We start from the raw sequence: 25,161 nt of genomic DNA, 5'->3' as shown, positions 1-25,161 counted from the left end.
AAGCTAGATGAGCTCTTTTCGAGAAGAGTGACAGAAAAACGAAACCGAGGGAATGCTGGGCTTTTGGCAGGCCCCCGCACACGGTCAGATGTCGTGCCGAAACCCGGGATCGAACCAGGGACCTTTAGATCTTCAGTCTAACGCTCTCCCAACTGAGCTATTTCGGCGACGGAACCGGCACGGATGTGACGTCACGAGGAGCGGCGACAACATCCGGCTACTGAGGTCAAGGTGAGGCAAGCCGCTAGCTGAGCGAAGCTCAGCGGAGCAACAGCAAGCTAATGGCCACGAGCCGGCGTGCAGCGCGAACCCGAGGCTCATAACCAGGACTGCCGCCGGGATTGGCTGCTCGGAGCTCTGTGACGTGAGGTGGGCTTCCTTCTGGGGACTTCAGGCTGTTTCATCTTGAATGTCAATCGCCGCTGTGTCCAGTTGAGTGTCACTTTGTATCGTACTGCGACATGTGAGTGAAAGCATGCTGAGAAAAGAGACCAGAAAAGCTCCACTTGACATCGGGGAGGGAAGGGGGAATATTCAGAATAGTGTCAGCAAAAACGATCGTTGTTTTTTTTCCGCCCGGTTTCGAACCGGCGACATGCCGACACACGGTTGTTTGCCGTCTCTGCTACCGGTGAGAGTGTTTCCCCACTAGATGGCGGTGGTGCCCTGTTTGGATCCCAACTTGGTTCACCGTTGTCTCCATTCCTTTCCTGGATGTGTCCATGTATTTCACTGTGCTATGGGAATGAATCGATCGATGACAAGTCCTCAGGTGAGTCCACGGTTGCCTTTTCGAAATCACAATATGCTGCCGCTGCTTTGTGTCATACAGGCAACATGCTTGCACCTTAGTCCACTGTCACTCGAATATTTACGTACACATGGACTGCGTTTCATTTTTCCGGCTTATGATCCTTCTTGTGTTTGCCCATGTACATACGTAATTGTGCGCTCTTTTCTAAGTGTATATCGCGTGTGTCTATGGAAAGTGTGTTGCGAAAGTTAGTGTCTGTTAAGTTTGGGGAGCGCGCAACATGAAAACAGTCCGTGGCATCCTGAAAGGCTGTTGAATCTAATGCTGTGTACATGGCAATAAACATTTTCAATCTCGATCGATCATCACTGCTGTCTCCAATCTTGGATTTGACTTTGAATGTCATGGTTGCATGTAAAACTGAATGTGTAAGAAAAACTCTCTTTCAAATAGAGGAAAGCGGGGGGACCGACACTCAGCAGAAGTGCTAATGGCGCACTTTATTTCCATTTTTTGTTTTCTGGGACAGAAATGAATGCAGTATATCGAGGAAGCGGTGAGAACAACAGTCAAACAGAAGGTTGGGGTGGGGTGTGGAGGGGGACTGCGACTTCATTTTTTTCAAGCAGAAAATAAGCTATTGTAGTTGCTAGCGAGGAGCTGTTTCCGCCCGGTTTCGAACCGGGGACCTTTCGCGTGTTAGGCGAACGTGATGACCACTACACTACGGAAACCTGACGGAGAGGCGGAGGCCGCCTAATTTTTCGGCGGGGACGGGTGATTTGCACCGCACTTCTCTTCTCTCTCATGCAACTCCATGACGGGGCCAGCATCTTTGTGAGCAGACGCGACCGAGAGCGCAACAAGGGTACACACGTTGGCCTTCACGTGTAGGTCGTCGCGGACAAACATCCGGCGAAGGAGACACAAAGCGAATGGTCATAACGACAGTCCGTTCCTATGGAACCTCGTTTGAACAACAGCGTGTCATCGTTATGAAAATGCTGTCAGCGTATCCAGGATTCAATTCTCCTCCTATGTGGGCTCCTTCTTGGACTTTGGGCTGTTTCATCTCGATCGCTGATCACTGTTGTCTCCGCTCCAGGATGTGACTTTGTATTCCACTGGGAATTTTGAAGGAACACATGGATGCATGGTTGCACGTAAAGCTAAATGTGGAAGAAAAACTCCTCTCAGATAGTTGACAGAGGGGGGACCAAGACTCAGCAGAAATAATAACGGCACATGTTGAGCTCCATTTTTGTTCTCTAGCACAGAGACGACCGTAGGATTCTGAGGAAGGAGCACGGAAAAGGCAACCTCAACTTGTGAACACGAAGACGGTGATCGAGGTTCCGTGTTATTTCCAACGGCCAAGCCGAAGCACTAGTTGTTTCCGCCCGGTTTCGAACCGGGGACCTTTCGCGTGTGAGGCGAACGTGATAACCACTACACTACGGAAACTTGAAAAGGGGACATTTTGGTGTTTAATCAGAACGATCCTAAGGGGGGAAGGAGTGATTTGCAGTCGTTCACGAGGAAGAGTGTCTGTGCTGGCAGGGGAAGCCAGACGATAATGGTCAGCCGACCTGGACACAACACGCCATCTCCTCGTTAGTATAGTGGACAGTATCTCCGCCTGTCACGCGGAAGACCGGGGTTCGATTCCCCGACGGGGAGGAAAATTGCACTTCTTGCAAAACTTGAGGGGAAACAAGTGTATCACTGCGTGACTCTCGGCTCTCATCACTTCCGGCAACAACATCTCAGCGAGCAGACGCTAGCTGTTTGCTTTTGGCTAAGCTAAGCCAGGCCAGAGGAGCTCTCCTCGAGAAGAGAGACAGAAAAACGAAAACGAGTGTAGTGGACAGTATCTCCGCCCGTCACGTGGAAGACCGGGGTTGCAATGATGCAATTTTTGCAGGGGTAGTTGCTCTGCTTCACTACGTGACTCTCGTCTCTCCTCACTTCCGGCAACAACATCTCAGCGAGCAGACGCGAGCTAAGCTAAGCTTAGCTAAGCTAGATGAGCTCTTTTCGAGAAGAGTGACAGAAAAACGAAACCGAGGGAATGCTGGGCTTTTGGCAGGCCCCCGCACACGGTCAGATGTCGTGCCGAAACCCGGGATCGAACCAGGGACCTTTAGATCTTCAGTCTAACGCTCTCCCAACTGAGCTATTTCGGCGACGGAACCGGCACGGATGTGACGTCACGAGGAGCGGCGACAACATCCGGCTACTGAGGTCAAGGTGAGGCAAGCCGCTAGCTGAGCGAAGCTCAGCGGAGCAACAGCAAGCTAATGGCCACGAGCCGGCGTGCAGCGCGAACCCGAGGCTCATAACCAGGACTGCCGCCGGGATTGGCTGCTCGGAGCTCTGTGACGTGAGGTGGGCTTCCTTCTGGGGACTTCAGGCTGTTTCATCTTGAATGTCAATCGCCGCTGTGTCCAGTTGAGTGTCACTTTGTATCGTACTGCGACATGTGAGTGAAAGCATGCTGAGAAAAGAGACCAGAAAAGCTCCACTTGACATCGGGGAGGGAAGGGGGAATATTCAGAATAGTGTCAGCAAAAACGATCGTTGTTTTTTTTCCGCCCGGTTTCGAACCGGCGACATGCCGACACACGGTTGTTTGCCGTCTCTGCTACCGGTGAGAGTGTTTCCCCACTAGATGGCGGTGGTGCCCTGTTTGGATCCCAACTTGGTTCACCGTTGTCTCCATTCCTTTCCTGGATGTGTCCATGTATTTCACTGTGCTATGGGAATGAATCGATCGATGACAAGTCCTCAGGTGAGTCCACGGTTGCCTTTTCGAAATCACAATATGCTGCCGCTGCTTTGTGTCATACAGGCAACATGCTTGCACCTTAGTCCACTGTCACTCGAATATTTACGTACACATGGACTGCGTTTCATTTTTCCGGCTTATGATCCTTCTTGTGTTTGCCCATGTACATACGTAATTGTGCGCTCTTTTCTAAGTGTATATCGCGTGTGTCTATGGAAAGTGTGTTGCGAAAGTTAGTGTCTGTTAAGTTTGGGGAGCGCGCAACATGAAAACAGTCCGTGGCATCCTGAAAGGCTGTTGAATCTAATGCTGTGTACATGGCAATAAACATTTTCAATCTCGATCGATCATCACTGCTGTCTCCAATCTTGGATTTGACTTTGAATGTCATGGTTGCATGTAAAACTGAATGTGTAAGAAAAACTCTCTTTCAAATAGAGGAAAGCGGGGGGACCGACACTCAGCAGAAGTGCTAATGGCGCACTTTATTTCCATTTTTTGTTTTCTGGGACAGAAATGAATGCAGTATATCGAGGAAGCGGTGGGAACAACAGTCAAACAGAAGGTTGGGGTGAGGTGGGGTGTGGAGGGGGACTGCGACCTCTGTTTTTTAAACAGAAAATAAGCTAATACAGTTGCTAGCAAGGAGCTGTTTCCGCCCGGTTTCGAACCGGGGACCTTTCGCGTGTTAGGCGAACGTGATGACCACTACACTACGGAAACCTGACGGAGAGGCGGAGGCCGCCTAATTTTTCGGCGGGGACGGGTGATTTGCACCGCACTTCTCTTCTCTCTCATGCAACTCCATGACGGGGCCAGCATCTTTGTGAGCAGACGCGACCGAGAGCGCAACAAGGGTACACACGTTGGCCTTCACGTGTAGGTCGTCGCGGACAAACATCCGGCGAAGGAGACACAAAGCGAATGGTCATCACGACAGTCCGTTCCTATGGAACCTCGTTTGAACAACAGCGTGTCATCGTTATGAAAATGCTGTCAGCGTATCCAGGATTCAATTCTCCTCCTATGTGGGCTCCTTCTTGGACTTTGGGCTGTTTCATCTCGATCGCTGATCACTGTTGTCTCCGCTCCAGGATGTGACTTTGTATTCCACTGGGAATTTTGAAGGAACACATGGATGCATGGTTGCACGTAAAGCTAAATGTGGAAGAAAAACTCCTCTCAGATAGTTGACAGAGGGGGGACCAAGACTCAGCAGAAATAATAACGGCACATGTTGAGCTCCATTTTTGTTCTCTAGCACAGAGACGACCGTAGGATTCTGAGGAAGGAGCACGGAAAAGGCAACCTCAACTTGTGAACACGAAGACGGTGATCGAGGTTCCGTGTTATTTCCAACGGCCAAGCCGAAGCACTAGTTGTTTCCGCCCGGTTTCGAACCGGGGACCTTTCGCGTGTGAGGCGAACTGATAACCACTACACTACGGAAACTTGAAAAGGGGACATTTTGGTGTTTAATCAGAACGATCCTAAGGGGGGAAGGAGTGATTTGCAGTCGTTCACGAGGAAGAGTGTCTGTGCTGGCAGGGGAAGCCAGACGATAATGGTCAGCCGACCTGGACACAACACGCCATCTCCTCGTTAGTATAGTGGACAGTATCTCCGCCTGTCACGCGGAAGACCGGGGTTCGATTCCCCGACGGGGAGGAAAATTGCACTTCTTGCAAAACTTGAGGGGAAACAAGTGTATCACTGCGTGACTCTCGGCTCTCATCACTTCCGGCAACAACATCTCAGCGAGCAGACGCTAGCTGTTTGCTTTTGGCTAAGCTAAGCCAGGCCAGAGGAGCTCTCCTCGAGAAGAGAGACAGAAAAACGAAAACGAGTGTAGTGGACAGTATCTCCGCCCGTCACGTGGAAGACCGGGGTTGCAATGATGCAATTTTTGCAGGGGTAGTTGCTCTGCTTCACTACGTGACTCTCGTCTCTCCTCACTTCCGGCAACAACATCTCAGCGAGCAGACGCGAGCTAAGCTAAGCTTAGCTAAGCTAGATGAGCTCTTTTCGAGAAGAGTGACAGAAAAACGAAACCGAGGGAATGCTGGGATTTTGGCAGGCCCCCGCACACGGTCAGATGTCGTGCCGAAACCCGGGATCGAACCAGGGACCTTTAGATCTTCAGTCTAACGCTCTCCCAACTGAGCTATTTCGGCGACGGAACCGGCACGGATGTGACGTCACGAGGAGCGGCGACAACATCCGGCTACTGAGGTCAAGGTGAGGCAAGCCGCTAGCTGAGCGAAGCTTAGCGGAGCAACAGCAAGCTAATGGCCACGAGCCGGCGTGCAGCGCGAACCCGAGGCTCATAACCAGGACTGCCGCCGGGATTGGCTGCTCGGAGCTCTGTGACGTGAGGTGGGCTTCCTTCTGGGGACTTCAGGCTGTTTCATCTTGAATGTCAATCGCCGCTGTGTCCAGTTGAGTGTCACTTTGTATCGTACTGCGACATGTGAGTGAAAGCATGCTGAGAAAAGAGACCAGAAAAGCTCCACTTGACATCGGGGAGGGAAGGGGGAATATTCAGAATAGTGTCAGCAAAAACGATCGTTGTTTTTTTTCCGCCCGGTTTCGAACCGGCGACATGCCGACACACGGTTGTTTGCCGTCTCTGCTACCGGTGAGAGTGTTTCCCCACTAGATGGCGGTGGTGCCCTGTTTGGATCCCAACTTGGTTCACCGTTGTCTCCATTCCTTTCCTGGATGTGTCCATGTATTTCACTGTGCTATGGGAATGAATCGATCGATGACAAGTCCTCAGGTGAGTCCACGGTTGCCTTTTCTAAATCACAATATGCTGCCGCTGCTTTGTGTCATACAGGCAACATGCTTGCACCTTAGTCCACTGTCACTCGAATATTTACGCACACATGGACTGCGTTTCATTTTTCCGGCTTATGATCCTTCTTGTGTTTGCCCATGTACATACGTAATTGTGCACTCTTTTCTAAGTGTATATCGCCTGTATCTATGGAAAGTGTGTTCCGAAAGTTAGTGTCTGTTAAGTTTGGGGAGCGCGCAACATGAAAACAGTCGGTGGCATCCTGAAAGGCTGTTGAATCTAATGCTGTGTACATGGCAATAAACATTTTCAATCTCGATCGATCATCACTGCTGTCTCCAATCTTGGATTTGACTTTGAATGTCATGGTTGCATGTAAAACTGAATGTGTAAGAAAAACTCTCTTTCAAATAGAGGAAAGCGGGGGGACCGACACTCAGCAGAAGTGCTAATGGCGCACTTTATTTCCATTTTTTGTTATCTGGGACAGAAATGAATGCAGTATATCGAGGAAGCGGTGAGAACAACAGTCAAACAGAAGGTTGGGGTGGGGTGTGGAGGGGGACTGCGACTTCATTTTTTTCAAGCAGAAAATAAGCTATTGTAGTTGCTAGCGAGGAGCTGTTTCCGCCCGGTTTCGAACCGGGGACCTTTCGCGTGTTAGGCGAACGTGATGACCACTACACTACGGAAACCTGACGGAGAGGCGGAGGCCGCCTAATTTTTCGGCGGGGACGGGTGATTTGCACCGCACTTCTCTTCTCTCTCATGCAACTCCATGACGGGGCCAGCATCTTTGTGAGCAGACGCGACCGAGAGCGCAACAAGGGTACACACGTTGGCCTTCACGTGTAGGTCGTCGCGGACAAACGTCCGGCGAAGGAGACACAAAGCGAATGGTCATCACGACAGTCCGTTCCTATGGAACCTCGTTTGAACAACAGCGTGTCATCGTTATGAAAATGCTGTCAGCGTATCCAGGATTCAATTCTCCTCCTATGTGGGCTCCTTCTTGGACTTTGGGCTGTTTCATCTCGATCGCTGATCACTGTTGTCTCCGCTCCAGGATGTGACTTTGTATTCCACTGGGAATTTTGAAGGAACACATGGATGCATGGTTGCACGTAAAGCTAAATGTGGAAGAAAAACTCCTCTCAGATAGTTGACAGAGGGGGGACCAAGACTCAGCAGAAATAATAACGGCACATGTTGAGCTCCATTTTTGTTCTCTAGCACAGAGACGACCGTAGGATTCTGAGGAAGGAGCACGGAAAAGGCAACCTCAACTTGTGAACACGAAGACGGTGATCGAGGTTCCGTGTTATTTCCAACGGCCAAGCCGAAGCACTAGTTGTTTCCGCCCGGTTTCGAACCGGGGACCTTTCGCGTGTGAGGCGAACGTGATAACCACTACACTACGGAAACTTGAAAAGGGGACATTTTGGTGTTTAATCAGAACGATCCTAAGGGGGGAAGGAGTGATTTGCAGTCGTTCACGAGGAAGAGTGTCTGTGCTGGCAGGGGAAGCCAGACGATAATGCTCAGCCGACCTGGACACAACACGCCATCTCCTCGTTAGTATAGTGGACAGTATCTCCGCCTGTCACGCGGAAGACCGGGGTTCGATTCCCCGACGGGGAGGAAAATTGCACTTCTTGCAAAACTTGAGGGGAAACAAGTGTATCACTGCGTGACTCTCGGCTCTCATCACTTCCGGCAACAACATCTCAGCGAGCAGACGCTAGCTGTTTGCTTTTGGCTAAGCTAAGCCAGGCCAGAGGAGCTCTCCTCGAGAAGAGAGACAGAAAAACGAAAACGAGTGTAGTGGACAGTATCTCGGCCCGTCACGTGGAAGACCGGCGTTGCAATTATGCAATTTTCGCAGGGGTAGTTGCTCTGCTTCACTACGTGGCTCTCGTCTCTCCTCACTTCCGGCAACAACATCTCAGCGAGCAGACGCTAGCTGTTTGCTTTTGGCTGAGCTAAGCCAGGCCAGAGGAGCTCTCCTCGAGAAGAGAGACAGAAAAACGAAAACGAGTGTAGTGGACAGTATCTCCGCCCGTCACGTGGAAGACCGGCGTTGCAATTATGCAATTTTCGCAGGGGTAGTTGCTCTGCTTCACTACGTGACTCTCGTCTCTCCTCACTTCCGGCAACAACATCTCAGCGAGCAGACGCGAGCTAAGCTAAGCTTAGCTAAGCTAGATGAGCTCTTTTCGAGAAGAGTGACAGAAAAACGAAACCGAGGGAATGCTGGGCTTTTGGCAGGCCCCCGAACACGGTCAGATGTCGTGCCGAAACCCGGGATCGAACCAGGGACCTTTAGATCTTCAGTCTAACGCTCTCCCAACTGAGCTATTTCGGCGACGGAACCGGCACGGATGTGACGTCACGAGGAGCGGCGACAACATCCGGCTACTGAGGTCAAGGTGAGGCAAGCCGCTAGCTGAGCGAAGCTTAGCGGAGCAACAGCAAGCTAATGGCCACGAGCCGGCGTGCAGCGCGAACCCGAGGCTCATAACCAGGACTGCCGCCGGGATTGGCTGCTCGGAGCTCTGTGACGTGAGGTGGGCTTCCTTCTGGGGACTTCAGGCTGTTTCATCTTGAATGTCAATCGCCGCTGTGTCCAGTTGAGTGTCACTTTGTATCGTACTGCGACATGTGAGTGAAAGCATGCTGAGAAAAGAGACCAGAAAAGCTCCACTTGACATCGGGGAGGGAAGGGGGAATATTCAGAATAGTGTCAGCAGAAACGATCGTTGTTTTTTTTCCGCCCGGTTTCGAACCGGCGACATGCCGACACACGGTTGTTTGCCGTCTCTGCTACCGGTGAGAGTGTTTCCCCACTAGATGGCGGTGGTGCCCTGTTTGGATCGCAACTTGGTTCACCGTTGTCTCCATTCCTTTCCTGGATGTGTCCATGTATTTCACTGTGCTATGGGAATGAATCGATCGATGACAAGTCCTCAGGTGAGTCCACGGTTGCCTTTTCTAAATCACAATATGCTGCCGCTGCTTTGTGTCATACAGGCAACATGCTTGCACCTTAGTCCACTGTCACTCGAATATTTACGTACACATGGACTGCGTTTCATTTTTCCGGCTTATGATCCTTCTTGTGTTTGCCCATGTACGTACGTAATTGTGCACTCTTTTCTAAGTGTATATCGCGTGTATCTATGGAAAGTGTGTTCCGAAAGTTAGTGTCTGTTAAGTTTGGGGAGCGCGCAACATGAAAACAGTCCGTGGCATCCTGAAAGGCTGTTGAATCTAATGCCGTGTACATGGCAATAAACATTTTCAATCTCGATCGATCATCACTGCTGTCTCCAATCTTGAATGTCATGGTTGCATGTAAAACTGAATGTGTAAGAAAAACTCTCTTTCAAACAGAAAATAAGCTGACGCAGTTGCTAGCAAGGAGCTGTTTCCGCCCGGTTTCGAACCGGGGACCTTTCGCGTGTTAGGCGAACGTGATGACCACTACACTACGGAAACCTGACGGAGAGGTGGAGGCCGCCTAATTTTTCGGCGGGGACGGGTGATTTGCACTGCACTTCTCTTCTCTCTCTCATGCAACTCCATGACGGGGCCAGCATCTTTGTGAGCAGACGCGACCGAGAGCGCAACAAGGGTACACACGTTGGCCTTCACGTGTAGGTCGTCGCGGACAAACATCCGGCGAAGGAGACACAATGCGAATGGTCATAACGACAGTCCATTCCTATGGAACCTCGTTTGAACAACAGCGTGTTATTGTTATGAAAATGCTGTCAGCGTATCCAGGATTCAATTCTCCTCCTATGTGGGCTCCTTCATGGACTTTGGGCTGTTTCATCTCGATCGCTGATCGCTGTTGTCTCCGCTCCAGGATGTGACTTTGTATTCCACTGGGAATTTTGAAGGAACACATGGATGCATGGTTGCACGTAAAGCTAAATGTGGAAGAAAAACTCCTCTCAGATAGTTGACAGAGGGGGGACCAAGACTCAGCAGAAATATTAACGGCACATGTTGAGCTCCATTTTTGTTCTCTAGCACAGAGACGACCGTAGGATTCTGAGGAAGGAGCACGGAAAAGGCAATCTCAACTTGTGAACACGAAGACGGTGATCGAGGTTCCGCGTCATTTCCAACGGCCAAGCCGAAGCACTAGTTGTTTCCGCCCGGTTTCGAACCGGGGACATTTCGCGTGTGAGGCGAACGTGATAACCACTACACTACGGAAACTCGAGAAGGGGCAATTTTGGTGTTTAATCAGAACGATCCTAAGGGGGGAAGGAGTGATTTGCAGTCGTTCACGAGGAAGGGTGTCTGTGCTGGCAGGGGAAGCCAGACGATGGTGCTCAGCCGACCTCAAATAGAGGAAAGCGGGGGGACCGACATTCAGCAGAAGTGATAATGGCGCACTTTATTTCCATTTTTTGTTTTCTGGGCCAGAAATGAATGCAGTATATCGAGGAAGCAGTGGGAACAACAGTCAAACAGAAGGTTGGGGTGAGGTGGGGTGTGGAGGGGGACTGCGACCTCTGTTTTTTAAACAGAAAATAAGCTAATACAGTTGCTAGCAAGGAGCTGTTTCCGCCCGGTTTCGAACCGGGGACCTTTCGCGTGTTAGGCGAATGTGATGACCACTACACTACGGAAACCTGACGGAGAGGTGGAGGCCGCCTAATTTTTCGGCGGGGACGGGTGATTTGCACTGCACTTCTCTTCTCTCTCATGCAACTCCATGACGGGGCCAGCATCTTTGTGAGAAGACGCGACCGAGAGCGCAACAAGGGTACACACGTTGGCCTTCACGTGTAGGTCGTCGCGGACAAACGTCCGGCGAAGGAGACACAATGCGAATGGTCATAACGACAGTCCATTCCTATGGAACCTCGTTTGAACAACAGCGTGTTATTGTTATGAAAATGCTGTCAGCGTATCCAGGATTCAATTCTCCTCCTGTGTGGGCTCCTTCATGGACTTTGGGCTGTTTCATCTCGATCGCTGATCGCTGTTGTCTCCGCTCCAGGATGTGACTTTGTATTCCACTGGGAATTTTGAAGGAATACATGGATGCATGGTTGCACGTAAAGCTAAATGTGGAGGAAAAACTCCTCTCAGATAGTTGACAGAGGGGGGACCAAGACTCAGCAAAAATATTAACGGCACATGTTGAGCTCCATTTTTGTTCTCTAGCACAGAGACGACCGTAGGATTCTGAGGAAGGAGCACGGAAAAGGCAATCTCAACTTGTGAACACGAAGACGGTGATCGAGGTTCCGTGTTATTTCCAACGGCCAAGCCGAAGCACTAGTTGTTTCCGCCCGGTTTCGAACCGGGGACCTTTCGCGTGTGAGGCGAACGTGATAACCACTACACTACGGAAACTCGAGAAGGGGCAATTTTGGTGTTTAATCAGAACGATCCTAAGGGGGGAAGGAGTGATTTGCAGTCGTTCACGAGGAAGGGTGTCTGTGCTGGCAGGGGAAGCCAGACGATGGTGCTCAGCCGACCTGGACACAACACACCATCTCCTCGTTAGTATAGTGGACAGTATCTCCGCCTGTCACGCGGAAGATCGGGGTTCGATTCCCCGACGGGGAGAAAAATTGCACTTCTTGCAAAACTTGAGGGGAAACAAGTGTATCACTGCGTGAGTCTCGGCTCTCATCACTTCCGGCAACAACATCTCAGCGAGCAGACGCTAGCTGTTTGCTTTTGGCTGAGCTAAGCCAGGCCAGAGGAGCTCTCCTCGAGAAGAGAGACAGAAAAACGAAAACGAGTGTAGTGGACAGTATCTCCGCCCGTCACGTGGAAGACCGGCGTTGCAATTATGCAATTTTCGCAGGGGTAGTTGCTCTGCTTCACTACGTGGCTCTCGTCTCTCCTCACTTCCGGCAACAACATCTCAGCGAGCAGACGCGAGCTAAGCTAAGCTTAGCTAAGCTAGATGAGCTCTTTTCGAGAAGAGTGACAGAAAAACGAAACCGAGGGAATGCTGGGCTTTTGGCAGGCCGCCGAACACGGTCAGATGTCGTGCCGAAACCCGGGATCGAACCAGGGACCTTTAGATCTTCAGTCTAACGCTCTCCCAACTGAGCTATTTCGGCGACGGAACCGGCACGGATGTGACGTCACGGGGAGCGGCGACAACATCCGGCTACTGAGGTCAAGGTGAGGCAAGCCGCTAGCTGAGCGAAGCTCAGCGGAGCAACAGCAAGCTAATGGCCACGAGCCGGCGTGCAGCGCGAACCCGAGGCTCATAACCAGGACTGCCGCCGGGATTGGCTGCTCGGAGCTCTGTGACGTGAGGTGGGCTTCCTTCTGGGGACTTCAGGCTGTTTCATCTTGAATGTCAATCGCCGCTGTGTCCAGTTGAGTGTCACTTTGTATCGTACTGCGACATGTGAGTGAAAGCATGCTGAGAAAAGAGACCAGAAAAGCTCCACTTGACATCGGGGAGGGAAGGGGGAATATTCAGAATAGTGTCAGCAGAAACGATCGTTGTTTTTTTTCCGCCCGGTTTCGAACCGGCGACATGCCGACACACGGTTGTTTGCCGTCTCTGCTACCGGTGAGAGTGTTTCCCCACTAGATGGCGGTGGTGCCCTGTTTGGATCGCAACTTGGTTCACCGTTGTCTCCATTCCTTTCCTGGATGTGTCCATGTATTTCACTGTGCTATGGGAATGAATCGATCGATGACAAGTCCTCAGGTGAGTCCACGGTTGCCTTTTCTAAATCACAATATGCTGCCGCTGCTTTGTGTCATACAGGCAACATGCTTGCACCTTAGTCCACTGTCACTCGAATATTTACGTACACATGGACTGCGTTTCATTTTTCCGGCTTATGATCCTTCTTGTGTTTGCCCATGTACGTACGTAATTGTGCACTCTTTTCTAAGTGTATATCGCGTGTATCTATGGAAAGTGTGTTCCGAAAGTTAGTGTCTGTTAAGTTTTGGGAGCGCGCAACATGAAAACAGTCCGTGGCATCCTGAAAGGCTGTTGAATCTAATGCTGTGTACATGGCAATAAACATTTTCAATCTCGATCGATCATCACTGCTGTCTCCAATCTTGGATTTGACTTTGAATGTCATGGTTGCATGTAAAACTGAATGTGTAAGAAAAACTCTCTTTCAAATAGAGGAAAGCGGGGGGACCGACATTCAGCAGAAGTGATAATGGCGCACTTTATTTCCATTTTTTGTTTTCTGGGCCAGAAATGAATGCAGTATATCGAGGAAGCAGTGGGAACAACAGTCAAACAGAAGGTTGGGGTGAGGTGGGGTGTGGAGGGGGACTGCGACCTCTGTTTTTTAAACAGAAAATAAGCTAATACAGTTGCTAGCAAGGAGCTGTTTCCGCCCGGTTTCGAACCGGGGACCTTTCACGTGTTAGGCGAATGTGATGACCACTACACTACGGAAACCTGACGGAGAGGTGGAGGCCGCCTAATTTTTCGGCGGGGACGGGTGATTTGCACTGCACTTCTCTTCTCTCTCATGCAACTCCATGACGGGGCCAGCATCTTTGTGAGCAGACGCGACCGAGAGCGCAACAAGGGTACACACGTTGGCCTTCAAGTGTAGGTCGTCGCGGACAAACGTCCGGCGAAGGAGACACAATGCGAATGGTCATAACGACAGTCCATTCCTATGGAACCTCGTTTGAACAACAGCGTGTTATTGTTATGAAAATGCTGTCAGCGTATCCAGGATTCAATTCTCCTCCTGTGTGGGCTCCTTCATGGACTTTGGGCTGTTTCATCTCGATCGCTGATCGCTGTTGTCTCCGCTCCAGGATGTGACTTTGTATTCCACTGGGAATTTTGAAGGAATACATGGATGCATGGTTGCACGTAAAGCTAAATGTGGAGGAAAAACTCCTCTCAGATAGTTGACAGAGGGGGGACCAAGACTCAGCAAAAATATTAACGGCACATGTTGAGCTCCATTTTTGTTCTCTAGCACAGAGACGACCGTAGGATTCTGAGGAAGGAGCACGGAAAAGGCAATCTCAACTTGTGAACACGAAGACGGTGATCGAGGTTCCGTGTTATTTCCAACGGCCAAGCCGAAGCACTAGTTGTTTCCGCCCGGTTTCGAACCGGGGACCTTTCGCGTGTGAGGCGAACGTGATAACCACTACACTACGGAAACTCGAGAAGGGGCAATTTTGGTGTTTAATCAGAACGATCCTAAGGGGGGAAGGAGTGATTTGCAGTCGTTCACGAGGAAGGGTGTCTGTGCTGGCAGGGGAAGCCAGACGATGGTGGTCAGCCGACCTGGACACAACACACCATCTCCTCGTTAGTATAGTGGACAGTATCTCCGCCTGTCACGCGGAAGACCGGGGTTCGATTCCCCGACGGGGAGAAAAATTGCACTTCTTGCAAAACTTGAGGGGAAACAAGTGTATCACTGCGTGAGTCTCGGCTCTCATCACTTCCGGCAACAACATCTCAGCGAGCAGACGCTAGCTGTTTGCTTTTGGCTGAGCTAAGCCAGGCCAGAGGAGCTCTCCTCGAGAAGAGAGACAGAAAAACGAAAACGAGTGTAGTGGACAGTATCTCCGCCCGTCACGTGGAAGACCGGCGTTGCAATTATGCAATTTTCGCAGGGGTAGTTGCTCTGCTTCACTACGTGGCTCTCGTCTCTCCTCACTTCCGGCAACAACATCTCAGCGAGCAGACGCGAGCTAAGCTAAGCTTAGCTAAGCTAGATGAGCTCTTTTCGAGAAGAGTGACAGAAAAACGAAACCAAGGGGAATGCTGGGATTTTGGCAGGCCCCCGCACACGGTCAGATGTCGTGCCGAAACCCGGGATCGAACCAGGGACCTTTAGATCTTCAGTCTAACGCTCTCCCAACTGAGCTATTTCGGCGACGGAACCGGCACGGATGTGACGTCACGAGGAGCGGCGACAACATCCGGCTACTGAGGTCAAGGTGAGGCAAGCCGCTAGCTGAGCGAAGCTCAGCGGAGCAACAGCAAGCTAATGGCCACGAGCCGGCGTGCAGCGCGAACCCGAGGCTCATAACCAGGACTGCCGCCGGGATTGGCTGCTCGGAGCTCTGTGACGTGAGGTGGGCTTCCTTCTGGGGACTTCAGGCTGTTTCATCTTGAATGTCAATCGCCGCTGTGTCCAGTTGAGTGTCACTTTGTATCGTACTGCGACATGTGAGTGAAAGCATGCTGAGAAAAGAGACCAGAAAAGCTCCACTTGACATCGGGGAGGGAAGGGGGAATATTCAGAATAGTGTCAGCAGAAACGATCGTTGTTTTTTTTCCGCCCGGTTTCGAACCGGCGACATGCCGACACACGGTTGTTTGCCGTCTCTGCTACCGGTGAGAGTGTTTCCCCACTAGATGGCGGTGGTGCCCTGTTTGGATCGCAACTTGGTTCACCGTTGTCTCCATTCCTTTCCTGGATGTGTCCATGTATTTCACTGTGCTATGGGAATGAATCGATCGATGACAAGTCCTCAGGTGAGTCCACGGTTGCCTTTTCTAAATCACAATATGCTGCCGCTGCTTTGTGTCATACAGGCAACATGCTTGCACCTTAGTCCACTGTCACTCGAATATTTACGTACACATGGACTGCGTTTCATTTTTCCGGCTTATGATCCTTCTTGTGTTTGCCCATGTACGTACGTAATTGTGCACTCTTTTCTAAGTGTATATCGCGTGTATCTATGGAAAGTGTGTTCCGAAAGTTAGTGTCTGTTAAGTTTTGGGAGCGCGCAACATGAAAACAGTCCGTGGCATCCTGAAAGGCTGTTGAATCTAATGCTGTGTACATGGCAATAAACATTTTCAATCTCGATCGATCATCACTGCTGTCTCCAATCTTGGATTTGACTTTGAATGTCATGGTTGCATGTAAAACTGAATGTGTAAGAAAAACTCTCTTTCAAATAGAGGAAAGCGGGGGGACCGACATTCAGCAGAAGTGATAATGGCGCACTTTATTTCCATTTTTTGTTTTCTGGGCCAGAAATGAATGCAGTATATCGAGGAAGCAGTGGGAACAACAGTCAAACAGAAGGTTGGGGTGAGGTGGGGTGTGGAGGGGGACTGCGACCTCTGTTTTTTAAACAGAAAATAAGCTAATACAGTTGCTAGCAAGGAGCTGTTTCCGCCCGGTTTCGAACCGGGGACCTTTCGCGTGTTAGGCGAATGTGATGACCACTACACTACGGAAACCTGACGGCGAGGTGGAGGCCGCCTAATTTTTCGGCGGGGACGGGTGATTTGCACTGCACTTCTCTTCTCTCTCATGCAACTCCATGACGGGGCCAGCATCTTTGTGAGCAGACGCGACCGAGAGCGCAACAAGGGTACACCCGTTGGCCTTCACGTGTAGGTCGTCGCGGACAAACGTCCGGCGAAGGAGACACAATGCGAATGGTCATAACGACAGTCCATTCCTATGGAACCTCGTTTGAACAACAGCGTGTTATTGTTATGAAAATGCTGTCAGCGTATCCAGGATTCAATTCTCCTCCTGTGTGGGCTCCTTCATGGACTTTGGGCTGTTTCATCTCGATCGCTGATCGCTGTTGTCTCCGCTCCAGGATGTGACTTTGTATTCCACTGGGAATTTTGAAGGAATACATGGATGCATGGTTGCACGTAAAGCTAAATGTGGAGGAAAAACTCCTCTCAGATAGTTGACAGAGGGGGGACCAAGACTCAGCAAAAATATTAACGGCACATGTTGAGCTCCATTTTTGTTCTCTAGCACAGAGACGACCGTAGGATTCTGAGGAAGGAGCACGGAAAAGGCAATCTCAACTTGTGAACACGAAGACGGTGATCGAGGTTCCGTGTTATTTCCAACGGCCAAGCCGAAGCACTAGTTGTTTCCGCCCGGTTTCGAACCGGGGACCTTTCGCGTGTGAGGCGAACGTGATAACCACTACACTACGGAAACTCGAGAAGGGGCAATTTTGGTGTTTAATCAGAACGATCCTAAGGGGGGAAGGAGTGATTTGCAGTCGTTCACGAGGAAGGGTGTCTGTGCTGGCAGGGGAAGCCAGACGATGGTGGTCAGCCGACCTGGACACAACACACCATCTCCTCGTTAGTATAGTGGACAGTATCTCCGCCTGTCACGCGGAAGACCGGGGTTCGATTCCCCGACGGGGAGAAAAATTGCACTTCTTGCAAAACTTGAGGGGAAACAAGTGTATCACTGCGTGAGTCTCGGCTCTCATCACTTCCGGCAACAACATCTCAGCGAGCAGACGCTAGCTGTTTGCTTTTGGCTGAGCTAAGCCAGGCCAGAGGAGCTCTCCTCGAGAAGAGAGACAGAAAAACGAAAACGAGTGTAGTGGACAGTATCTCGGCCCGTCACGTGGAAGACCGGCGTTGCAATTATGCAATTTTCGCAGGGGTAGTTGCTCTGCTTCACTACGTGGCTCTCGTCTCTCCTCACTTCCGGCAACAACATCTCAGCGAGCAGACGCGAGCTAAGCTAAGCTTAGCTAAGCTAGATGAGCTCTTTTCGAGAAGAGTGACAGAAAAACGAAACCAAGGGGAATGCTGGGATTTTGGCAGGCCCCCGCACACGGTCAGATGTCGTGCCGAAACCCGGGATCGAACCAGGGACCTTTAGATCTTCAGTCTAACGCTCTCCCAACTGAGCTATTTCGGCGACGGAACCGGCACGGATGTGACGTCACGAGGAGCGGCGACAACATCCGGCTACTGAGGTCAAGGTGAGGCAAGCCGCTAGCTGAGCGAAGCTCAGCGGAGCAACAGCAAGCTAATGGCCACGAGCCGGCGTGCAGCGCGAACCCGAGGCTCATAACCAGGACTGCCGCCGGGATTGGCTGCTCGGAGCTCTGTGACGTGAGGTGGGCTTCCTTCTGGGGACTTCAGGCTGTTTCATCTTGAATGTCAATCGCCGCTGTGTCCAGTTGAGTGTCACTTTGTATCGTACTGCGACATGTGAGTGAAAGCATGCTGAGAAAAGAGACCAGAAAAGCTCCACTTGACATCGGGGAGGGAAGGGGGAATATTCAGAATAGTGTCAGCAGAAACGATCGTTGTTTTTTTTCCGCCCGGTTTCGAACCGGCGACATGCCGACACACGGTTGTTTGCCGTCTCTGCTACCGGTGAGAGTGTTTCCCCACTAGATGGCGGTGGTGCCCTGTTTGGATCGCAACTTGGTTCACCGTTGTCTCCATTCCTTTCCTGGATGTGTCCATGTATTTCACTGTGCTATGGGAATGAATCGATCGATGACAAGTCCTCAGGTGAGTCCACGGTTGCCTTTTCTAAATCACAATATGCTGCCGCTGCTTTGTGTCATACAGGCAACATGCTTGCACCTTAGTCCACTGTCACTCGAATATTTACGTACACATGGACTGCGTTTCATTTTTCCGGCTTATGATCCTTCTTGTGTTTGCCCATGTACGTACGTAATTGTGCACTCTTTTCTAAGTGTATATCGCGTGTATCTATGGAAAGTGTGTTCCGAAAGTTAGTGTCTGTTAAGTTTGGGGAGCGCGCAACATGAAAACAGTCCGTGGCATCCTGAAAGGCTGTTGAATCTAATGCTGTGTACATGGCAATAAACATTTTCAATCTCGATCGATCATCACTGCTGTCTCCAATCTTGGATTTGACTTTGAATGTCATGGTTGCATGTAAAACTGAATGTGTAAGAAAAACTCTCTTTCAAATAGAGGAAAGCGGGGGGACCGACATTCAGCAGAAGTGATAATGGCGCACTTTATTTCCATTTTTTGTTTTCTGGGCCAGAAATGAATGCAGTATATCGAGGAAGCAGTGGGAACAACAGTCAAACAGAAGGTTGGGGTGAGGTGGGGTGTGGAGGGGGACTGCGACCTCTGTTTTTTAAACAGAAAATAAGCTAATGCAGTTGCTAGCAAGGAGCTGTTTCCGCCCGGTTTCGAACCGGGGACCTTTCGCGTGTTAGGCGAACGTGATGACCACTACACTACGGAAACCTGACGGAGAGGCGGAGGCCGCCTAATTTTTCGGCGGGGACGGGTGATTTGCACCGCACTTCTCTTCTCTCTCATGCAACTCCATGACGGGGCCAGCATCTTTGTGAGCAGACGCGACCGAGAGCGCAACAAGGGTACACACGTTGGCCTTCACGTGTAGGTCGTCGCGGACAAACATCCGGCGAAGGAGACACAAAGCGAATGGTCATCACGACAGTCCGTTCCTATGGAACCTCGTTTGAACAACAGCGTGTCATCGTTATGAAAATGCTGTCAGCGTATCCAGGATTCAATTCTCCTCCTATGTGGGCTCCTTCTTGGACTTTGGGCTGTTTCATCTCGATCGCTGATCACTGTTGTCTCCGCTCCAGGATGTGACTTTGTATTCCACTGGGAATTTTGAAGGAACACATGGATGCATGGTTGCACGTAAAGCTAAATGTGGAAGAAAAACTCCTCTCAGATAGTTGACAGAGGGGGGACCAAGACTCAGCAGAAATAATAACGGCACATGTTGAGCTCCATTTTTGTTCTCTAGCACAGAGACGACCGTAGGATTCTGAGGAAGGAGCACGGAAAAGGCAACCTCAACTTGTGAACACGAAGACGGTGATCGAGGTTCCGTGTTATTTCCAACGGCCAAGCCGAAGCACTAGTTGTTTCCGCCCGGTTTCGAACCGGGGACCTTTCGCGTGTGAGGCGAACGTGATAACCACTACACTACGGAAACTTGAAAAGGGGACATTTTGGTGTTTAATCAGAACGATCCTAAGGGGGGAAGGAGTGATTTGCAGTCGTTCACGAGGAAGAGTGTCTGTGCTGGCAGGGGAAGCCAGACGATAATGCTCAGCCGACCTGGACACCTTAGCCATCTCCTCGTTAGTATAGTGGACAGTATCTCCGCCTGTCACGCGGAAGACCGGGGTTCGATTCCCCGACGGGGAGGAAAATTGCACTTCTTGCAAAACTTGAGGGGAAACAAGTGTATCACTGCGTGACTCTCGGCTCTCATCACTTCCGGCAACAACATCTCAGCGAGCAGACGCTAGCTGTTTGCTTTTGGCTGAGCTAAGCCAGGCCAGAGGAGCTCTCCTCGAGAAGAGAGACAGAAAAACGAAAACGAGTGTAGTGGACAGTATCTCGGCCCGTCACGTGGAAGACCGGCGTTGCAATTATGCAATTTTCGCAGGGGTAGTTGCTCTGCTTCACTACGTGGCTCTCGTCTCTCCTCACTTCCGGCAACAACATCTCAGCGAGCAGACGCGAGCTAAGCTAAGCTTAGCTAAGCTAGATGAGCTCTTTTCGAGAAGAGTGACAGAAAAACGAAACCGAGGGAATGCTGGGCTTTTGGCAGGCCTCCGAACACGGTCAGATGTCGTGCCGAAACCCGGGATCGAACCAGGGACCTTTAGATCTTCAGTCTAACGCTCTCCCAACTGAGCTATTTCGGCGACGGAACCGGCACGGATGTGACGTCACGAGGAGCGGCGACAACATCCGGCTACTGAGGTCAACGTGAGGCAAGCCGCTAGCTGAGCGAAGCTCAGCGGAGCAACAGCAAGCTAATGGCCACGAGCCGGCGTGCAGCGCGAACCCGAGGCTCATAACCAGGACTGCCGCCGGGATTGGCTGCTCGGAGCTCTGTGACGTGAGGTGGGCTTCCTTCTGGGGACTTCAGGCTGTTTCATCTTGAATGTCAATCGCCGCTGTGTCCAGTTGAGTGTCACTTTGTATCGTACTGCGACATGTGAGTGAAAGCATGCTGAGAAAAGAGACCAGAAAAGCTCCACTTGACATCGGGGAGGGAAGGGGGAATATTCAGAATAGTGTCAGCAGAAACGATCGTTGTTTTTTTTCCGCCCGGTTTCGAACCGGCGACATGCCGACACACGGTTGTTTGCCGTCTCTGCTACCGGTGAGAGTGTTTCCCCACTAGATGGCGGTGGTGCCCTGTTTGGATCGCAACTTGGTTCACCGTTGTCTCCATTCCTTTCCTGGATGTGTCCATGTATTTCACTGTGCTATGGGAATGAATCGATCGATGACAAGTCCTCAGGTGAGTCCACGGTTGCCTTTTCTAAATCACAATATGCTGCCGCTGCTTTGTGTCATACAGGCAACATGCTTGCACCTTAGTCCACTGTCACTCGAATATTTACGTACACATGGACTGCGTTTCATTTTTCCGGCTTATGATCCTTCTTGTGTTTGCCCATGTACGTACGTAATTGTGCACTCTTTTCTAAGTGTATATCGCGTGTATCTATGGAAAGTGTGTTCCGAAAGTTAGTGTCTGTTAAGTTTGGGGAGCGCGCAACATGAAAACAGTCCGTGGCATCCTGAAAGGCTGTTGAATCTAATGCTGTGTACATGGCAATAAACATTTTCAATCTCGATCGATCATCACTGCTGTCTCCAATCTTGGATTTGACTTTGAATGTCATGGTTGCATGTAAAACTGAATGTGTAAGAAAAACTCTCTTTCAAATAGAGGAAAGCGGGGGGACCGACATTCAGCAGAAGTGATAATGGCGCACTTTATTTCCATTTTTTGTTTTCTGGGCCAGAAATGAATGCAGTATATCGAGGAAGCAGTGGGAACAACAGTCAAACAGAAGGTTGGGGTGAGGTGGGGTGTGGAGGGGGACTGCGACCTCTGTTTTTTAAACAGAAAATAAGCTAATGCAGTTGCTAGCAAGGAGCTGTTTCCGCCCGGTTTCGAACCGGGGACCTTTCGCGTGTTAGGCGAACGTGATGACCACTACACTACGGAAACCTGACGGAGAGGTGGAGGCCGCCTAATTTTTCGGCGGGGACGGGTGATTTGCACTGCACTTCTCTTCTCTCTCATGCAACTCCATGACGGGGCCAGCATCTTTGTGAGCAGACGCGACCGAGAGCGCAACAAGGGTACACACGTTGGCCTTCACGTGTAGGTCGTCGCGGACAAACATCCGGCGAAGGAGACACAATGCGAATGGTCATAACGACAGTCCATTCCTATGGAACCTCGTTTGAACAACAGCGTGTTATTGTTATGAAAATGCTGTCAGCGTATCCAGGATTCAATTCTCCTCCTGTGTGGGCTCCTTCATGGACTTTGGGCTGTTTCATCTCGATCGCTGATCGCTGTTGTCTCCGCTCCAGGATGTGACTTTGTATTCCACTGGGAATTTTGAAGGTACACATGGATGCATGGTTGCACGTAAAGCTAAATGTGGAGGAAAAACTCCTCTCAGATAGTTGACAGAGGGGGGACCAAGACTCAGCAAAAATATTAACGGCACATGTTGAGCTCCATTTTTGTTCTCTAGCACAGAGACGACCGTAGGATTCTGAGGAAGGAGCACGGAAAAGGCAATCTCAACTTGTGAACACGAAGACGGTGATCGAGGTTCCGTGTTATTTCCAACGGCCAAGCCGAAGCACTAGTTGTTTCCGCCCGGTTTCGAACCGGGGACCTTTCGCGTGTGAGGCGAACGTGATAACCACTACACTACGGAAACTCGAGAAGGGGCAATTTTGGTGTTTAATCAGAACGATCCTAAGGGGGGAAGGAGTGATTTGCAGTCGTTCACGAGGAAGGGTGTCTGTGCTGGCAGGGGAAGCCAGACGATGGTGCTCAGCCGACCTGGACACAACACGCCATCTCCTCGTTAGTATAGTGGACAGTATCTCCGCCTGTCACGCGGAAGATCGGGGTTCGATTCCCCGACGGGGAGAAAAATTGCACTTCTTGCAAAACTTGAGGGGAAACAAGTGTATCACTGCGTGAGTCTCGGCTCTCATCACTTCCGGCAACAACATCTCAGCGAGCAGACGCTAGCTGTTTGCTTTTGGCTAAGCTAAGCCAGGCCAGAGGAGCTCTCCTCGAGAAGAGAGACAGAAAAACGAAAACGAGTGTAGTGGACAGTATCTCGGCCCGTCACGTGGAAGACCGGCGTTGCAATTATGCAATTTTCGCAGGGGTAGTTGCTCTGCTTCACTACGTGGCTCTCGTCTCTCCTCACTTCCGGCAACAACATCTCAGCGAGCAGACGCGAGCTAAGCTAAGCTTAGCTAAGCTAGATGAGCTCTTTTCGAGAAGAGTGACAGAAAAACGAAACCGAGGGAATGCTGGGCTTTTGGCAGGCCCCCGAACACGGTCAGATGTCGTGCCGAAACCCGGGATCGAACCAGGGACCTTTAGATCTTCAGTCTAACGCTCTCCCAACTGAGCTATTTCGGCGACGGAACCGGCACGGATGTGACGTCACGAGGAGCGGCGACAACATCCGGCTACTGAGGTCAAGGTGAGGCTAGCCGCTAGCTGAGCGAAGCTCAGCGGAGCAACAGCAAGCTAATGGCCACGAGCCGGCGTGCAGCGCGAACCCGAGGCTCATAACCAGGACTGCCGCCGGGATTGGCTGCTCGGAGCTCTGTGACGTGAGGTGGGCTTCCTTCTGGGGACTTCAGGCTGTTTCATCTTGAATGTCAATCGCCGCTGTGTCCAGTTGAGTGTCACTTTGTATCGTACTGCGACATGTGAGTGAAAGCATGCTGAGAAAAGAGACCAGAAAAGCTCCACTTGACATCGGGGAGGGAAGGGGGAATATTCAGAATAGTGTCAGCAAAAACGATCGTTGTTTTTTTTCCGCCCGGTTTCGAACCGGCGACATGCCGACACACGGTTGTTTGCCGTCTCTGCTACCGGTGAGAGTGTTTCCCCACTAGATGGCGGTGGTGCCCTGTTTGGATCCCAACTTGGTTCACCGTTGTCTCCATTCCTTTCCTGGATGTGTCCATGTATTTCACTGTGCTATGGGAATGAATCGATCGATGACAAGTCCTCAGGTGAGTCCACGGTTGCCTTTTCGAAATCACAATATGCTGCCGCTGCTTTGTGTCATACAGGCAACATGCTTGCACCTTAGTCCACTGTCACTCGAATATTTACGTACACATGGACTGCGTTTCATTTTTCCGGCTTATGATCCTTCTTGTGTTTGCCCATGTACGTACGTAATTGTGCGCTCTTTTCTAAGTGTATATCGCGTGTGTCTATGGAAAGTGTGTTGCGAAAGTTAGTGTCTGTTAAGTTTGGGGAGCGCGCAACATGAAAACAGTCCGTGGCATCCTGAAAGGCTGTTGAATCTAATGCTGTGTACATGGCAATAAACATTTTCAATCTCGATCGATCATCACTGCTGTCTCCAATCTTGGATTTGACTTTGAATGTCATGGTTGCATGTAAAACTGAATGTGTAAGAAAAACTCTCTTTCAAATAGAGGAAAGCGGGGGGACCGACACTCAGCAGAAGTGCTAATGGCGCACTTTATTTCCATTTTTTGTTTTCTGGGACAGAAATGAATGCAGTATATCGAGGAAGCGGTGGGAACAACAGTCAAACAGAAGGTTGGGGTGGGGTGTGGAGGGGGACTGCGACTTCATTTTTTTCAAGCAGAAAATAAGCTATTGTAGTTGCTAGCGAGGAGCTGTTTCCGCCCTGTTTCGAACCGGGGACCTTTCGCGTGTTAGGCGAACGTGATGACCACTACACTACGGAAACCTGACGGAGAGGCGGAGGCCGCCTAATTTTTCGGCGGGGACGGGTGATTTGCACCGCACTTCTCTTCTCTCTCATGCAACTCCATGACGGGGCCAGCATCTTTGTGAGCAGACGCGACCGAGAGCGCAACAAGGGTACACACGTTGGCCTTCACGTGTAGGTCGTCGCGGACAAACATCCGGCGAAGGAGACACAAAGCGAATGGTCATCACGACAGTCCGTTCCTATGGAACCTCGTTTGAACAACAGCGTGTCATCGTTATGAAAATGCTGTCAGCGTATCCAGGA

General features: G+C 50.7%; 34 non-coding genes across 34 annotated transcripts; 8 read left to right on the top strand and 26 right to left on the bottom strand.

Moving 5' to 3' along the window:
• Positions 1 to 94: 94 nt before the first annotated feature.
• Positions 95 to 167, bottom strand: trnaf-gaa (transfer RNA phenylalanine (anticodon GAA)). Its single transcript has one exon. It is a non-coding gene; the product is annotated as a tRNA-Phe (tRNA).
• A 1,248-nt stretch (positions 168 to 1,415) lies between these two features.
• trnav-aac (transfer RNA valine (anticodon AAC)) lies at positions 1,416 to 1,488 on the bottom strand. Its single transcript has one exon. It is a non-coding gene; the product is annotated as a tRNA-Val (tRNA).
• Positions 1,489 to 2,145: 657 nt separating this feature from the next.
• On the bottom strand, positions 2,146 to 2,218 carry trnav-cac (transfer RNA valine (anticodon CAC)). Its single transcript has one exon. It is a non-coding gene; the product is annotated as a tRNA-Val (tRNA).
• Positions 2,219 to 2,362: 144 nt separating this feature from the next.
• Positions 2,363 to 2,434, top strand: trnad-guc (transfer RNA aspartic acid (anticodon GUC)). The gene has a single exon. It is a non-coding gene; the product is annotated as a tRNA-Asp (tRNA).
• Positions 2,435 to 2,867: 433 nt separating this feature from the next.
• trnaf-gaa (transfer RNA phenylalanine (anticodon GAA)) lies at positions 2,868 to 2,940 on the bottom strand. Its single transcript has one exon. It is a non-coding gene; the product is annotated as a tRNA-Phe (tRNA).
• Positions 2,941 to 4,192: 1,252 nt separating this feature from the next.
• trnav-aac (transfer RNA valine (anticodon AAC)) lies at positions 4,193 to 4,265 on the bottom strand. The gene has a single exon. It is a non-coding gene; the product is annotated as a tRNA-Val (tRNA).
• Positions 4,266 to 5,138: 873 nt separating this feature from the next.
• Positions 5,139 to 5,210, top strand: trnad-guc (transfer RNA aspartic acid (anticodon GUC)). The gene has a single exon. It is a non-coding gene; the product is annotated as a tRNA-Asp (tRNA).
• A 433-nt stretch (positions 5,211 to 5,643) lies between these two features.
• On the bottom strand, positions 5,644 to 5,716 carry trnaf-gaa (transfer RNA phenylalanine (anticodon GAA)). Its single transcript has one exon. It is a non-coding gene; the product is annotated as a tRNA-Phe (tRNA).
• A 1,248-nt stretch (positions 5,717 to 6,964) lies between these two features.
• trnav-aac (transfer RNA valine (anticodon AAC)) lies at positions 6,965 to 7,037 on the bottom strand. Its single transcript has one exon. It is a non-coding gene; the product is annotated as a tRNA-Val (tRNA).
• Positions 7,038 to 7,694: 657 nt separating this feature from the next.
• trnav-cac (transfer RNA valine (anticodon CAC)) lies at positions 7,695 to 7,767 on the bottom strand. The gene has a single exon. It is a non-coding gene; the product is annotated as a tRNA-Val (tRNA).
• Positions 7,768 to 7,911: 144 nt separating this feature from the next.
• Positions 7,912 to 7,983, top strand: trnad-guc (transfer RNA aspartic acid (anticodon GUC)). The gene has a single exon. It is a non-coding gene; the product is annotated as a tRNA-Asp (tRNA).
• Positions 7,984 to 8,634: 651 nt separating this feature from the next.
• trnaf-gaa (transfer RNA phenylalanine (anticodon GAA)) lies at positions 8,635 to 8,707 on the bottom strand. Its single transcript has one exon. It is a non-coding gene; the product is annotated as a tRNA-Phe (tRNA).
• Positions 8,708 to 9,767: 1,060 nt separating this feature from the next.
• trnav-aac (transfer RNA valine (anticodon AAC)) lies at positions 9,768 to 9,840 on the bottom strand. Its single transcript has one exon. It is a non-coding gene; the product is annotated as a tRNA-Val (tRNA).
• A 1,078-nt stretch (positions 9,841 to 10,918) lies between these two features.
• trnav-aac (transfer RNA valine (anticodon AAC)) lies at positions 10,919 to 10,991 on the bottom strand. Its single transcript has one exon. It is a non-coding gene; the product is annotated as a tRNA-Val (tRNA).
• Positions 10,992 to 11,648: 657 nt separating this feature from the next.
• trnav-cac (transfer RNA valine (anticodon CAC)) lies at positions 11,649 to 11,721 on the bottom strand. Its single transcript has one exon. It is a non-coding gene; the product is annotated as a tRNA-Val (tRNA).
• A 144-nt stretch (positions 11,722 to 11,865) lies between these two features.
• Positions 11,866 to 11,937, top strand: trnad-guc (transfer RNA aspartic acid (anticodon GUC)). Its single transcript has one exon. It is a non-coding gene; the product is annotated as a tRNA-Asp (tRNA).
• Positions 11,938 to 12,370: 433 nt separating this feature from the next.
• Positions 12,371 to 12,443, bottom strand: trnaf-gaa (transfer RNA phenylalanine (anticodon GAA)). The gene has a single exon. It is a non-coding gene; the product is annotated as a tRNA-Phe (tRNA).
• A 1,252-nt stretch (positions 12,444 to 13,695) lies between these two features.
• trnav-aac (transfer RNA valine (anticodon AAC)) lies at positions 13,696 to 13,768 on the bottom strand. The gene has a single exon. It is a non-coding gene; the product is annotated as a tRNA-Val (tRNA).
• A 657-nt stretch (positions 13,769 to 14,425) lies between these two features.
• On the bottom strand, positions 14,426 to 14,498 carry trnav-cac (transfer RNA valine (anticodon CAC)). Its single transcript has one exon. It is a non-coding gene; the product is annotated as a tRNA-Val (tRNA).
• A 144-nt stretch (positions 14,499 to 14,642) lies between these two features.
• Positions 14,643 to 14,714, top strand: trnad-guc (transfer RNA aspartic acid (anticodon GUC)). The gene has a single exon. It is a non-coding gene; the product is annotated as a tRNA-Asp (tRNA).
• Positions 14,715 to 15,148: 434 nt separating this feature from the next.
• trnaf-gaa (transfer RNA phenylalanine (anticodon GAA)) lies at positions 15,149 to 15,221 on the bottom strand. Its single transcript has one exon. It is a non-coding gene; the product is annotated as a tRNA-Phe (tRNA).
• Positions 15,222 to 16,473: 1,252 nt separating this feature from the next.
• trnav-aac (transfer RNA valine (anticodon AAC)) lies at positions 16,474 to 16,546 on the bottom strand. Its single transcript has one exon. It is a non-coding gene; the product is annotated as a tRNA-Val (tRNA).
• Positions 16,547 to 17,203: 657 nt separating this feature from the next.
• trnav-cac (transfer RNA valine (anticodon CAC)) lies at positions 17,204 to 17,276 on the bottom strand. Its single transcript has one exon. It is a non-coding gene; the product is annotated as a tRNA-Val (tRNA).
• Positions 17,277 to 17,420: 144 nt separating this feature from the next.
• trnad-guc (transfer RNA aspartic acid (anticodon GUC)) lies at positions 17,421 to 17,492 on the top strand. The gene has a single exon. It is a non-coding gene; the product is annotated as a tRNA-Asp (tRNA).
• A 434-nt stretch (positions 17,493 to 17,926) lies between these two features.
• trnaf-gaa (transfer RNA phenylalanine (anticodon GAA)) lies at positions 17,927 to 17,999 on the bottom strand. Its single transcript has one exon. It is a non-coding gene; the product is annotated as a tRNA-Phe (tRNA).
• A 1,252-nt stretch (positions 18,000 to 19,251) lies between these two features.
• Positions 19,252 to 19,324, bottom strand: trnav-aac (transfer RNA valine (anticodon AAC)). Its single transcript has one exon. It is a non-coding gene; the product is annotated as a tRNA-Val (tRNA).
• A 657-nt stretch (positions 19,325 to 19,981) lies between these two features.
• trnav-cac (transfer RNA valine (anticodon CAC)) lies at positions 19,982 to 20,054 on the bottom strand. The gene has a single exon. It is a non-coding gene; the product is annotated as a tRNA-Val (tRNA).
• Positions 20,055 to 20,197: 143 nt separating this feature from the next.
• On the top strand, positions 20,198 to 20,269 carry trnad-guc (transfer RNA aspartic acid (anticodon GUC)). The gene has a single exon. It is a non-coding gene; the product is annotated as a tRNA-Asp (tRNA).
• Positions 20,270 to 20,702: 433 nt separating this feature from the next.
• Positions 20,703 to 20,775, bottom strand: trnaf-gaa (transfer RNA phenylalanine (anticodon GAA)). The gene has a single exon. It is a non-coding gene; the product is annotated as a tRNA-Phe (tRNA).
• A 1,252-nt stretch (positions 20,776 to 22,027) lies between these two features.
• Positions 22,028 to 22,100, bottom strand: trnav-aac (transfer RNA valine (anticodon AAC)). The gene has a single exon. It is a non-coding gene; the product is annotated as a tRNA-Val (tRNA).
• Positions 22,101 to 22,757: 657 nt separating this feature from the next.
• trnav-cac (transfer RNA valine (anticodon CAC)) lies at positions 22,758 to 22,830 on the bottom strand. Its single transcript has one exon. It is a non-coding gene; the product is annotated as a tRNA-Val (tRNA).
• Positions 22,831 to 22,974: 144 nt separating this feature from the next.
• Positions 22,975 to 23,046, top strand: trnad-guc (transfer RNA aspartic acid (anticodon GUC)). The gene has a single exon. It is a non-coding gene; the product is annotated as a tRNA-Asp (tRNA).
• Positions 23,047 to 23,479: 433 nt separating this feature from the next.
• On the bottom strand, positions 23,480 to 23,552 carry trnaf-gaa (transfer RNA phenylalanine (anticodon GAA)). Its single transcript has one exon. It is a non-coding gene; the product is annotated as a tRNA-Phe (tRNA).
• Positions 23,553 to 24,800: 1,248 nt separating this feature from the next.
• On the bottom strand, positions 24,801 to 24,873 carry trnav-aac (transfer RNA valine (anticodon AAC)). Its single transcript has one exon. It is a non-coding gene; the product is annotated as a tRNA-Val (tRNA).
• Positions 24,874 to 25,161: the final 288 nt, after the last annotated feature.

Source organism: Fistularia commersonii, chromosome 12 (genome assembly GCF_037954325.1).
Source record: "Fistularia commersonii isolate RoL2024-O1a breed Wild chromosome 12, RoL_Fcom_v1.0, whole genome shotgun sequence".
In the NCBI taxonomy this organism is placed as follows: Eukaryota; Metazoa; Chordata; class Actinopteri; order Syngnathiformes; family Fistulariidae; genus Fistularia; species Fistularia commersonii.
The sequence above is the reverse complement of the archived record's forward strand: the minus strand, read 5'-3'. Positions and strand labels throughout refer to the sequence as shown.